A 13,438-nucleotide genomic window follows, 5' to 3' on the forward strand; every position below is an offset into this window, starting at 1 on the left:
GTCCTGCCTCCATATTCTTCCTTCGCCTTAACACAGACCCCAGGAACCTACAGGGACTGGCAGGGACTGTGGGGAAGTGAAACTCCTGCCTGTGGGGCTGGCGACAGGGCATCTTGGAGGTGCAGGAGGTGGGCGGGGCCAGCGCCTTACTCTCTCACTTGGTCAGAGTTTCCTGAATCCTCTCCAAGCTAACTTTTGTGCTTCAAGACCCCAACATCCACCCACACCTCCCTGCTGACCCAAACCAAGAGGAATTTCCTCACCTCTTGCCCCAAATCCCTACCCTCTGGGGGGAAAAAATCATCGGATACTCTGCGTATAAACAGAAAATAATTACTAGTGAGGTGGTCATGTTCCTTCGCCTATTTTGGGTGGGTCGCTTTGTTCAGGTTTTTAGGGCAGGAGCACCGAGTTCCTGCATCCACACGAGCACACATGGGCCCCACCAGAGGTGTGGGGAGGGTGTGTGTCTGTGTTTAGGGGGCGGGGGGGACACGTGGCTACCCAGCTGCCCACACTCGGCAAGATCCAGCTAGCTAGGGCCCAGCCATCCAGCTGTTCCAAGACCGCCAGTCGCTCTCCAACCCCGCCCGCCCAGACCTCCTGCCAACCCTGGCCTGCATCGCGTCTGGGGGCCGCTTCCCGGTGGCTGCCCTCTCTGCCTCCAAAGTTACTGGGTTGTGCGAATCAATTTAGACACTTTTTAAAAGGCAAAAAGAAAATCGCTCCATTAATCCCCAAATGCCTTCTCCCATCTGCTGCAACTCGCCATCACTAGGACTTGCATAATGAAAGTTGACGGAAAGTTGAGGAATCAGTGGGGCAGGAGGGAGGCTCCCGCCCTTGGAGTCCTCGCCAACCCCTGCAAGGGGCGCAGCTCGGGGCGGAGGCCCTGGCCCCCAGCAGGGAGAAATGGCGACAGCGGAAAGCGGGCAGGGGTCCTGGTGGCTGGGAGGCAACCAAGGTCCCAATTTCAGGAACCTAACAGCTCAGGGAGAGAGAGAAGAGGCCGCTCCAGGCAAGGCTTTTGTTCTCGCCCTCCCCTCTCTCTCTCCACCTCCCTCGCTTCTTTTTCGCGACCCTTACGAGTTGCAGGCGGCACACACTGCTTCCCTCCCTCACACGTGCCGCCCTTCCTTTTCGGGCCGCCTGCCCTGTTTACCTAGAAGCTGGCATCTGGAATCCGAGAGGTAGACCCTTCGCCAAAACCCAAGACTCCGGGGCCCTGAGCTCCCGGCCTGTGTGTGTCTCAGATCCGCTTGAATCCTAGGTGGGAAAGGGCAGCGAGACGGTGAGGGGTGGTGCAGAGACCACCCCCTACATACACACACGCGCTCAAGTCCACACCTGTGCGGAGCCCAGCGCCCCTTCTCCGCGCCTGGAGCCGAAATTGGCTGCCCAGGCGATCTCCGCCAGCGGACATGGGGGTTGGGGGGGGGGGGAGCGCCATTGCCCAAGGAAAGGTGGAGAGGGAAGAGGAGGGAGAGCGGCGCGTGGAGGGGAGGCGACGGAGTTGGGTGGAGGGGAGGCAGCCTACCTGGACTTGGCTTCCTTTGCCTCCGGTGCGCTTTCTCCAGCCCCAGCTTGGTGAGGATGCCTACAAGCGTGACGGCCAGCACCCCGCACATGATGTAAAGGATCCGGTTGGTCTTGTCCTTCGTGGGGGTGGTGCAGGGGGCCGTCCTTGCGCCCGTGGGGCTTGCGGGTGTTGAGCCACAGCGGAATGTCCGAGTTGGTGCAGGTGCTCTGGTTCAGTCGCCGCTTCTTAAAATGTGCAGCAGAACCGCAAGTCACAAGTCCCTCAGCAGAAGATGAAGTCGCCCGAGGAACAATTGAATGGCTGGTCCCACTGGTCCCTGATACCGAAGTAGCCGCGGCAGAAGTTCGGCGTGGGCGCTCGGGTAGGGGACGCGTCCCAGACCCCCGCGCCCTCGCTGGCCTCTTCCGAGGCGGCCCCCAGAGCGGCTGCACGCCCCCCTCCCCGCGCCAGCACTACCTCGCAGCCCAGCTGAGCCAGCTGCCCGTGCCCCGCTCGCTCCTGCGCCGGGCACACGCGGGCGCACAGCTCGGTGAGGAAGCTGCCGAGGAGCAGCCGGAGGACGCTACGAATCATGTCTCCCAGCCTGGGCTCGGCCGGCCGCCTGCCTCTCCAGGCGCAGCGGAAGCTGCCGAGGCTGTTGCCGGGGGCTGCGAGCCGCCTCCAGCCGCACAGGCAGGGAGAGGCGCGGGGCTCTCGCTGGTGGGCGGCCCCGGCGCTGGGCTCAGCCCGCGTTCGCCTCCCGGGCGCCGCGCGCAGCGCGCCTAAGGGGAGGGGCCAGGCGGGGAGGAGCGCGCCTGGCCGGGCTGGGGGAGGACGAGTGGGTGCAAGCGCTGGGTGCACGTCCGGCCCCCTACAGGGAGAGGGCGGAGGCCGGAGTGCCGCGGAGAGTGGGTCGGTCCCTGCCTCGACTAGGCCGGCGGCTCCGGACTAGCCGCCCTGCGCCCGCTCTCAGGATCCCTTTCAGCTCTCCAGCTTGCTAAGTCCCCAGGAGAGAGCCAAGCAACGCTTTTGGTATGAAGCGAGGGCAGGAGGAATGGCGGAGGGGGGAGGGGGGAACGAGGGGTGGAAAGGTCGCGAGCTCCCGAGAGGCGGGGGCGGGGAAGAGGTGAGTCGGCAGGGCTGGCGGGAGCGAGTTGAGGGGCGGGGGTGCAGAGCTGAGCTAGGCTAGCGGGCGGGGAGGGGGGGAGCGTCGACAGCCTCTGGGGCTGAAGGCACCGCTCGGGTTTCCAGCAGGTGGAGGATGGCTGCGGGACCTCTCGCGCCCTCTCTGGGTGGGAGGCGCGGCTCAGACCTGTTCCGGGCGAAGAGGCGGCTCAGCCCCTGGCTTTTTCAGGCGTGAGTGCGCAGGAGCTGCGGTTCGAATCTGCCCTCCAGGGAAGGGGGGATTCACAGGGGCTAGGTAGGGACAGACTAAGTGGCTTCCACTCCAAGGCAAACTGAGACACAGTCTGATCAGGATCGCCCCTCCATGGTGCCCGGGCCGTCTCGCCCTTCCCTTCCCCGACTGAGCCCTCTAGCCAGGCGCGCGTCCGGGGTGGTTCTACTCCCTGGGACTTGCCTAGGACCAAGACTGAGCTGGGAAGGCGCGGTGGCAAGCCACTGGCCCCAGGGTAAGGACCCCCGGGAGAGGGCCCTGGGAGGAACTGAAGTCAAAGAAGCCCAGGGGGTAGGAAGAGGCAGCAGACCAGGCCCAGGCAGGGGCACATCCCAAGTTCCTGAAGGTCTTTCCTTGGGACTCTCCCAGGCCCCAGGACCTGCCACTTGCGTCCTTCTAAGACCTCGCGGGGGCCTTCCCTGCGTTCTACAGGAGGGCACACCGCACGCCCAGATCCAGTGCAGCGCAAGGCCTGGACACCTAGCCTCAGCCACCCTCCCGCATCTGGAGCTCGCGCGTGTGTCTCTGGAGTCGGCTGGCCCCTTGCTCACGGAGCCCCCCAGACATCCTCACCGGTTGTGGTGCAGTCCGGCCTTGCTTCCTGGGCTTCCAGCCTCTGGTCCTTGCCCTTCAGCATTTCCAAATCTGCCCTCTCCACTCAGGTGATTCCAGCTGGAATCAGTTGGCCCTCTCTCATTTATCCCACTTCTTTCCTCTGCTTGAGTTTGACTCCAATAGCCCCCAAAACAGGATTTGCACCAAAGCTGCTACACTGAATTTAGATCTCCACACGCCCCTGTGTGTGTTTGTTGTTGTTTTGTTTTTTTTTTTCATTGCATTAACTAAGTATACACCTTGCAGTCACCTGGAGGGTTGGCAGGGAAATGTTGTCTCCACCACCCTCCCCTCCACTGGGCTTCAGTCAGGGGTTTCTCCGGGCATTTTCAAAGCACCCAAAAGTTGGGCCACCAATAAAATGACATAGTGGGTTCTCTTTAACCGAAAAAGCATGGTGGGGAGGTGGTTACTGAACTCCTTTGCAAGTTTTCTCAAAATGACAGGGAGTTTGGCTGACTGTGCCTTCTCTTGGAAGAATGTCACCTCCTGTCTTCTGAAAGACTAGCACAGAATGACCCTGTTCCAGCAAAAAATGAACCAGGCCGACACTGACCCGGCATATCCAGGAGTATGCCAGCCCTCGGAGACTCACTGAATCCCGGGCTGTATGATGTCCCAAACCCACCTGGACAAGGTGTGAGATTGTTTAGTCTAAATGCATCAGAGCCATCGGAACGAGGTTCCCAAAAGACGGCAGTGTGGCATGTGGGTCGACCCACACCCACCACCACTGTGTGAGCCTCTACAAACACAAGCATTGGGGTGTGAGAACTAATGATGGCTGACATCTGATGCCTACAATATACCCACTAAGCTTGTCTTTTCTAAAGTCGTCTCTTCACAGATGCTCAAAGCATATGTAGCATCTCGCAGACAATCTGGGAATAGTTGCTAAACCACTGGAGTGACTGATCTCCTGTAACTCTATCTCTAGGTGATACTACGAGGCCCACACAACAGAGGGAGGGACTGAGGCCCAAAGCGATGAAACCAGATGCCCACAGTACCGCAGCAAGGGATGCTACACGGTTGGCTTTTGACCCAAGAAATGTGAGTCCAGGGTCTGTGTTGTAACCGCTGCAGATAGTGCCTGCCTAAAATAGGCCTCCAGACTCCCTGTCCATCTGACATTACATTATGTATTTGGTTTTTGCCTATCTCCGCACATTGAACGGTAAACTCCAGGGCAGAAAGGGGCCTTCACTCCTGCAGCATCTCCCAGCACCTACAGCAGCAAGAAGCATGAGAAACACCCAAAAACTATTTACAGGCTGTTTTGAAGAACTTACTAAACTCTTATGCAAGACCTTTGGTGTGAAACGAAGGGAGGAAAGAAATGCATACAACAGGGACAAACAATGGAGTTTCTGCTGTCAGGACCACACAGAGGGATCGGGATATTTCTAGGCACTAAATCAGAATTGGAAAGGACCCTTCCAGCAGGCCTGCCTAGGTCCAAGAGGCTGAGGCTCAGAGAGGTTAAGGTCTTTGTCCCAAGGTTACATGGTCAGCAAGTGGGAAAGCCAGGGCTGGGTGCAGAATGCCAGACTCCTAACCTCTGCTTTCCTGCCTGCCCACCCCCACTGCACCCCACTGAGCAGCTGGCACCTCCCAGCAAGCATCAGGGCTGGGAGCCTAGGACAAGGGCCTGGTAGGAGGATAGGTCACAGACCTTCCCGCCAGAGTTGGGGTTGTTCAGACACATTTAAATTCGATTTTAAACAAGAGAGACAGAACAAAACAAACAAACAGAAAAAAACACCTTCGTGAAAAGAGACAAAATCTAGACAGGAAAGTCCATTTTAGAATCGGTCTCCGATCTCTGTAAAATATTGCCTGTCACCAGAATATTTGAGTCCAGTCCTCAGGGGAGATTCACTCTGGCTGCTATTCCAGGCTTTACTTAACAGAGACTGCCCCCTGATTGTCACAAGGAGAGTGCAGGGGGCCTGCTTGGGAAAGAAGCCAACCTGATAGAAGGACCCTTTGTGGCTTATTTGCCAGATCCCAAACTTTAAACCTGCTATCCCTGTGAACGTCAACCAAACCCAATTCCCTTGCTGTTCCCGCCTGGAACATTGCCCACACCCGTTTCCCAAGCCTTTGAAAAATATGTACAAGAAGGGGGAGAATCAGGTTCATTTTCCTCTCTAAAGGAAGAAAGCCACTTTCCTCTGGGTATGTCAACTCAGTAAATAGAGTCACTGCCTCCTAATAGAAGTGTGATTATTGACAACATGTCCCCATTTAGAACATGTGGTTGAGAAAGCATTTCCGTAAGGGTTCCCGGTGGGGAGGGGTGCGGTGTGTGTGTGTCTGTGTGTGTGTGTGTGAAGGGATGGTGGTGGTTATTCACTTCCTAATTGAGACACCTGTCAAGTTCATAGAAGATGAAAAATCATCCTCAAAGACCACCCCCACCACTACCCAAATGAATTCCTGCAAATGTGCTGAAATTAACATGCAGCTCTTCAGGAAAGTGCTTTGTATGAAATAGATGATGACATTATTATTTACAACACAGGCAGTTTTAGTATCTAAGGAAGAATCTCGTTGGCTCTAGGCTTCATTATGTTAGTCTGCAGCACAATTTGCCAGGAACCTGCAACCATACTCCCCAGGTATTAAGGGGAAGGAGCGATGTTACAAAGGAGGTTTACTCACCAGGACTCGGAGCCCACATCAGTCTATATGCAACTCCACAAATTAGACTCTCTGTGTCGTGGTCCTCACTGGAAGGCATTGATTCTTAATAGTCCTCCTCGGGTGACTGTTAGGGTTTCAAAAAGGTTTCTTAGCAACTGTTAGCCTTGCGAAAAAAGAAAAGAGATGGCACACAAGCTGTTGGTTGGAAACCTTAAGAGCTGCCTGGGGGCTGGGGGAGATCAAAACTGGACTCCCAAATGCAGAGGGCAAGGAGAGACCAAAGGAGGAGGCAGACGTCTCCAGATGGGTGCATGGTGGGGGTGATAAGCAAGGGAACTTACAAGGCCTGCCCTGGGCCCTGCAAGGCAAGTGGATCTCTCCACCTGCCTGCCAGAATCTTACAAGTTTATATTACACACAACCCGCAATAGGGGTCAGTAGTATATCGTCCAGATGGTCTCAGCAGCACTTTGCTCTCTCAGGGCTGCATCCTTGAAGCAGACTCCTCGTGCCAGAACAGTGTTTGGAATATACATTGCAAGGACAGGGGAGGGGGTGATGAGCCTCCGATTGCCCACTGCCAGCCCAGGGGTCAACTGAAGGTCATGTCCCCTGGATGACTTTCTCCAACAGAAGCCAAAATGTGGCCAGCACCTTGCCGTGCTGGGGCAACACGCTGGTTTGATACATTTTATTCTCTTGTTCTGAAAAGAGAGAGGAAACTACAAGACAAGTGAAGTGGGTCTCAATTTAGGCTCCCCCAGACTACAAGTAGTAGGTGAGGTGATTTTTGGTGGTACCCAAACATGTTTTGTAAATAATTTTATATTTATGTTAATATGTGTCAGAAAAAATTAATGACACATCAAACACTTGGCTTCAGGAGAAAAACATTTAAGGTGCACATCAATTTAAAGTCCATTAAGAAGAAGAATAAATATATTATAGTATTTATTAATAAAGTAAAAATGCAGAAAATAAGATGAAGTGTCTTGTGTTTAGGAAACGTGGGTTTTGGTATGAGGACAGGGTTTCTCAGTTTCAATGCTATCGACATTTTATTTTTTTTAAATGTTTATGTATTTATTTTTGAGTGCGAGACAGAGTGTGAGCAGAGCAGGGACAGAGAGAGAGAGAGAGAGAGAGAGAGAGAGAGAGAGGAAGACACGGAATCTGAAGCAGACTCCAGCCTCTGAGCTGTCAGCCCTGACCCAGATGAGTGGCTCAAACTCGCGGACCGTGAGAACATGACCTGAGCCAAAGTCAGTAGCTTAACTGGCTGAGCCACCCAGGTGCCCCAATACTATTGACATTTTGGAGTGGATCATCATTCTGTGATGGGGGGAGCTGATGTGGGGGGCTGTCCTGTGCATCGTAGAAGGTTCAGCGGCATCTCTGGACTCTACCCACTAGATGCCAGTAGCACCTCCCAGTTGCCACAACCAAACACAGGTGATGAGCAGACATTGCAAACAATTGAGAACTGCCCCATGTTTAAATCCTAGTTCTTTCTGTATGAGGTTTATGACCTCAAATGAGTCGCTTAACCTCTCTAAGCCTCAGTTTCCCCACCTATAAGATGTGGATATGAATGGGTCTTTCCCGGGACACCTGGGTGACTTTCGGTTAAGCCTCTCTGACTCTTGATTTTAGCTCAGATCATGATCTCATGGTTGGTGAGTTCAAGCCCCATGTTGGGCTCCACGCTGACACCAAGGAGCCTGCTTGGAATTCATTCTCTCCCTCTGCCCCTCCCCCATGCGTTGCTTGCTCTCTCTGTCTCTCTCAATAAATAAATAGATGAATAAATAAATAAATAAATACATACATACATACATACATACATACATACATACATACATACATACTTTAAAAAAAGAATGGTGCTTTCCCCAGGAATCTTACAAACACTCCATATCTTGCATAGAGTGCTTAGCACAGTGAAATGGAACTTTGGCAGTGCTTAGTAAACAGTCATTCTTACGACAGGAAACCTGAAGGAGCCTAGCAGGTGGCAGGCACTGGGCTGAGTCCTGGGGAGACAGAAGGCTGAGACAACATCCTTGCTCTCCAGGATCTCAGATCTCCAGGACAAGATAGAATATAGAGGCAGGGCAAGCTTCCTGGGCATGCAGTCTGGACAGCCTTACAGCAACCCATGTTCAGGAGGGTCCCGTGCTTCGCCTGCTGCTCTGCCATTGTCGTGAAACTCTTAAATGATTTCTGAACACGGGGCCTCACCAATTCTGCAGCCAGTCCTCTATGTAGGGGATGCAACTCTGGCAAAATGAGAGGTCAAGCATTTGGGAACTTACAGGGCGATGTTTCACTCCGCCTACACAGGCAAAGGTGTCTCTTAAAGTGTTGACATCCAATCAGTCCTAGCTTACATGTATGTAAGCATTCTCAGCAATGTAGCAAGAAGAAGTATTTTTTAAGTAGGCTTTAGGCCTAGTGTGGAGTCCAATGCTGGTCTTGAACTCACAACCCTGAGATCAAGACCTGAGCTGAGATCAAGTTGAACCAACGGAGCCACCCAGGCACCCCACAGCAGGAAGAATTTTGGTAGATTCTCTTTAAAAATAGTTCTCGTGGTGCCTGGGTGATTCAGTCGGTTAAGTATCCAACTCCTGATCTCGGCTCAGGGTATGATCTCATAATTCCTGAGATCAAGGCCCACGTGGGGCTCTGAGCTGACAGTGTGGAGCCTGCTTGGGATTCTCTCTTTCCCTATCTTTCTGACCCCCCACCAAAATAAATAAATAAACTAAACAAAAATCCCAGGTAGTTGTCAAATGTCAGTCCCAAGAACAATACTGAAGTTTTCCATAGTTAAGTTTCCACTGGTCCATAGAAAGTTGAGAAAAATTATGGTTGATGAAATAGATATTCTATAAGCAGCTCTTTTAAAGGTTGTATACTGTATTTGTGTAACAATCACACAAACTATGTTAGTCGTGTGTGTGTGTGTGTGTGTGTGTGTGTGTGTGTGTGTGTGTAAATATTTCTTACCGGGGTAAAATGGTAAACTTATCATGCCTAATTTTTGGTCATTTTACTATAGACGAATCCCAGAGTCTGGGATGACTAATGTAAGAACCTCACAGTAGGGTTTGTTCACAAGAAAAGTGGTAGTTTGAGGCAATTCTCTGAATAATTTAAGTCCCTCCAACTGTGCTGTGAAACCAAAATAGGTTTTAGGGTCATGCATTTTCCAGCTAGCTACATTGGCTAAAATGATGAGGTATATCCCCAGGAATTAGGTACAGCTGGATGCAAAGTACACAACTCCCCGGACCCACGTCTCTCTGCTCCAACAAATGCCTATAAATACAGATTGTATCAGAGAGTTTTTTCCATGTAACAAATCATCCCAACATTTAGTGGCTTAAAATAATAACTGCTTATTTAACTAACAGTTCCGTAGATTGGCAACTTAGGTTGGCCTCAACTGGATGGTTCCTCTGGTCTTGGTTGGACTCACTCATGCATTTGCTGCTAAACTGCCAGGTCACCAGGGTGCTGGTTGGTCTGGGACAGCCTTCTCTGTCCCATGAGATTTCTCATAAGCCATTAGGCTAGCCAAGGCTTTTTCACATGACGCCTGGGCAGGGTTCCTAGTCACTAAAATAAAGCACATGAGACGTATTGAGACCCAGGGTCAGCACAGGCACGTCATCACTGTGCCACATTCTGTTGGCACAAAACAAGATACAAAGGCAGTTTATATTCAAGGAGAATATGGAAGAGTGGCAAGGTTGCATTGCAAAGGGACATGAGTGTGGTGCCTGGGTGGCTCAGTCAGTTAAGCATCCGACTTTTGATGTCAGCTTGGGGTATGATCTCACAGTTTGTGAGTTCGAGCCCTGTGTCAGGCTCTGTGCTGACAGCGGGGCGCCTGCTTGGGATTCTGTCTCTCCCTCTCTCTGTTTGTTGACCACTTGCTCTCTCGCTTTCTCTCTCTCTCTGAAAATAAACAAGAAAAAGAGAAAGGAAGGAAGGAAGGAAGGAAGGAAGGAAGGAAGGAAGGAAGGAAGGAAGGAAGGAAGGAAGGAAAAGGGACATGCATGCAGAATGTGTGAATCACTGTAGCTATTTTTTTTTTTTTTTTTTTTTGTATGTGTATCGACCGTCTTAGTCCATTTAGGCTGCTGTAATAATATGTGATATACTGGGTGGTTTGTAAATAGTAGAAATCTATTTCTCACAATTCTGGAAGCTGGCAAGATCAAGACACAAGCATGGACACATTCTGGGACAGCCTCTTCCTGGTTCATAGCTGGCACCTTTTCACTGTGTCCTCACATGGCGGAAGGGGTGATGGAGCTCTGTGGGGGCTCTTTTATAAGAAGGGTGATTCCATTCATGATGACACCGCCCAAATGACCTAGCCATCTCCCACAGGCCCTTCCTTCTAATATCATCACATTGGTCTTTAGGATTTCCTGATGGGAATTTTTAGAGAACACAAACGTTTATTTAAAAAGATTTTTTAAAATATTTTTCTTTATTTTTGAGACAGAGAGAGACAGAGCATGAGCAGAGGAGGGGCAGAGAGAGAGGGAGACACAGAATCCGAAGCAGGCTCCAGGCTCGGAGCTGTGAGCACAGAGCCCGACGCAGGGCTTGAACTCACAGACCGTGAGATCATGACCTGAGCTGAAGTCCGAGGCTTAACCGACTGAGCCACCCAGGCACCCCTGAGAGGACACAAACATTTAGAGGATAGCTTCAACCTACCCAACAGTTCAAATGGCATTACTACCAACCACGGTAGAATGAAAATCCCCCTATCACCAAGACTGCCTCACCGACAGTATTCCAGGACAAACTTATACACACGTTTGTACTGTCTGCAAAGAAGCAACAGTCACATAAAGTTATACAAGTTGTACTTTCACCTCCATAATCAGAACAACCCCTGTACATTGGAAAGTTTGGTACCCAAACAGCCAGCCATGTGTCCAAACCAGTACACCGGGAGGTCCTTGGTGCCTCCCTTTGTTTCAACTTCCGTATCCTGTCAGTCACCAAGTTCTGTCAAGTCTCCCTCCTGAACAAACATCAGCTCCTTCCTTGCTGTCATCCCCGTTCCTCCTGTTTCACTTCAGCCCTCATCATCTCTCATGGTGACGATGACACTTCTCCCTAATTTTGCCTACCCCTCCCCCCATGTCCTCATCCTGAATCCAGTTGTCTTTCATTCACTTAACAAGCCTTTATTGAATGCTCACATCGTGCCAAGCACTCTGCTGGTGGTGGCAGATACAACAGGAAATAAGAGAGCCCCTAGTTTGGTAAAGGCAAGAAGCAAAAAAGACTTAATTTATTCGTCAGGGCAGGTCATGTGCTGTACTGCATAACCACAAAATCTCAGTGGCTTAACCCAGTAAATGGTGATTTAGGAATTCAGGTCTCTCCCATCATGTAGTTCCACCATCACAAAATCCTTTACTTTGAGCCATGTGGGAGCCATGCAGAGGCCATATGGAGCCATAGAGGAAAGAGCAGAAGGATGGAGTGAGGTAGTTTATGGCCATACCTGGGAAGTGGCATACATCATTCCCACCATATTCCATTGGCTGAACTCGGTCACATGGTCCCAACTTAAGCACAAAGGACTCTGGGAAATGTAGTGTTCCTACATGCTCAGAGTAGGAAAGAGAGCTGGTGAGTGTATAACCAGTCCTTTCCTCCATGGATGATTGTCATGCATGTAACTGGGAAGTATGGCATCCTAAGGGAACCAGGGGCGGGTCTAATGTATTTACTACATCCTTGGATTCAGGAAGGCAGGGTGGTGGGCTAAATAATGGCCCCCAAAGATATCCAAGTCCTAATCCCTGGAACCTCAAACCTAGTACCTGGCAGAAAGGACTTTGTACATGTGATTAAGTTAAGGATCTTGAGACAGAGAAATTGCTCTGGATTATCCAAGGGGGCCCTATCTGTAATCATGAGTGTTCTTCTAACAGGTAGATGGAGGGAGATTTGACCAGGGAAGAGAAAAGGGAGATGGGATGACAGAAGCAGAGATTGGAGTGATGTGCTCTGAAGGTGGAGGAAGGGTCCACAAGCCCCACAAGCTAAAAAGCTGGGAAAGGCAAGGAAGAGAATTATCTCTTGGAACCGCCAGAAGGAATCAGCCTGCCGACACCTTGATTTTAGGCTGTTAAGGCTCAATTTGAACCTCTGGCCTCTGCAAGTATAAGAGAATAAAGTTTTCTTGCTTTAAAATACTGAATTAGTGATTTGTGACAACAAGGGGAAACTAATACAAGCAGTTATGCCTACACTAAGTTCCAGATAAGGATCACGCGTTAGTGAGCTAGGCAAAAAGACTGGAAGACAGGGCCAAAAGTGGAAGTTAAGGCTGAAGGGTAGCAAGGTCCAGATCCAACAGGATTTGCGAGGGAGGAGAGGGAGGGGAGGAGGGCAGTGAATTTAAGCGCGAGAGCACCAGAAAGCCATTGGAGCAGGAGTGACCTGACCAAGATCTGCATTTTTAAAAAGCACGATAACCCCACCTGCTCTGTGGAGAGCACATCAGGGGAACCAGTGCTGGTGGCAGAAGACAGTCATTTATTTGCTTTATCCCAGGAGAAAAGGAGAAAGACAATATTCCAGGGTCCTGGCAATATGTAGTGGAATCAACGGGACTTGGTGATGGCCCGCCTCTGATAAGAGACATCCACTCCATCAGCAACATCAGCTGCACCAACTCTGATGGTCGATGGTACCTGCAGAGGACATAACCTGCTTAGCCACCTATCCGGAATTGTGAGAATATCTATTGTGTGAGAAGTCTAAAGGAACAGGCAAGGTGCCTGTGAAGACCAGGTGCTATCCATTGGATGCCTTCTTCCAAATCCTGTATTGCCAACACCATCATGTCCTTTGTAATTTGAGTAAAATAGTTAGAGCACCATCCCCATATACAGGGAAACCCAGCATTAACCTTCATCACCACCCACGCCACGATCAAGGCATTTCTATTTCTCCAGATCACTTCTGACTCTGATTTCCTGTTGCTGCTTGTACAGCTACCCAAACGATGGGTGAGCTGAGGCTGAAATCCAACCTACACTGTCCTGGCCGAAGCATGTACTCTTGGTGTATACAGAAACTGATTTGATGCTTGGCATGGCCAGAACTTGGAGCTTTTGAGGAGAAAAGACTGGAAATAAAGGTCAAGTAGGGGGTCAGCTTAAAGTGTACCAATGCCTTGCTAAGGGGCTCGAGACTGCTTCTTATAATGA

At 51.0% G+C, this 13,438-nt stretch overlaps 1 pseudogene; it reads right to left on the reverse strand.

Moving 5' to 3' along the window:
- Window positions 1–509: 509 nt before the first annotated feature.
- Window positions 510–2,489, reverse strand: LOC147583535 (protein shisa-9 pseudogene; annotated as a pseudogene).
- Window positions 2,490–13,438: the final 10,949 nt, after the last annotated feature.

Source organism: Puma concolor, chromosome A2, assembly GCF_028749965.1.
Source record: "Puma concolor isolate L17-30 chromosome A2, mPumCon1.1.hap2, whole genome shotgun sequence".
NCBI lineage: Eukaryota > Metazoa > Chordata > Mammalia > Carnivora > Felidae > Puma > Puma concolor.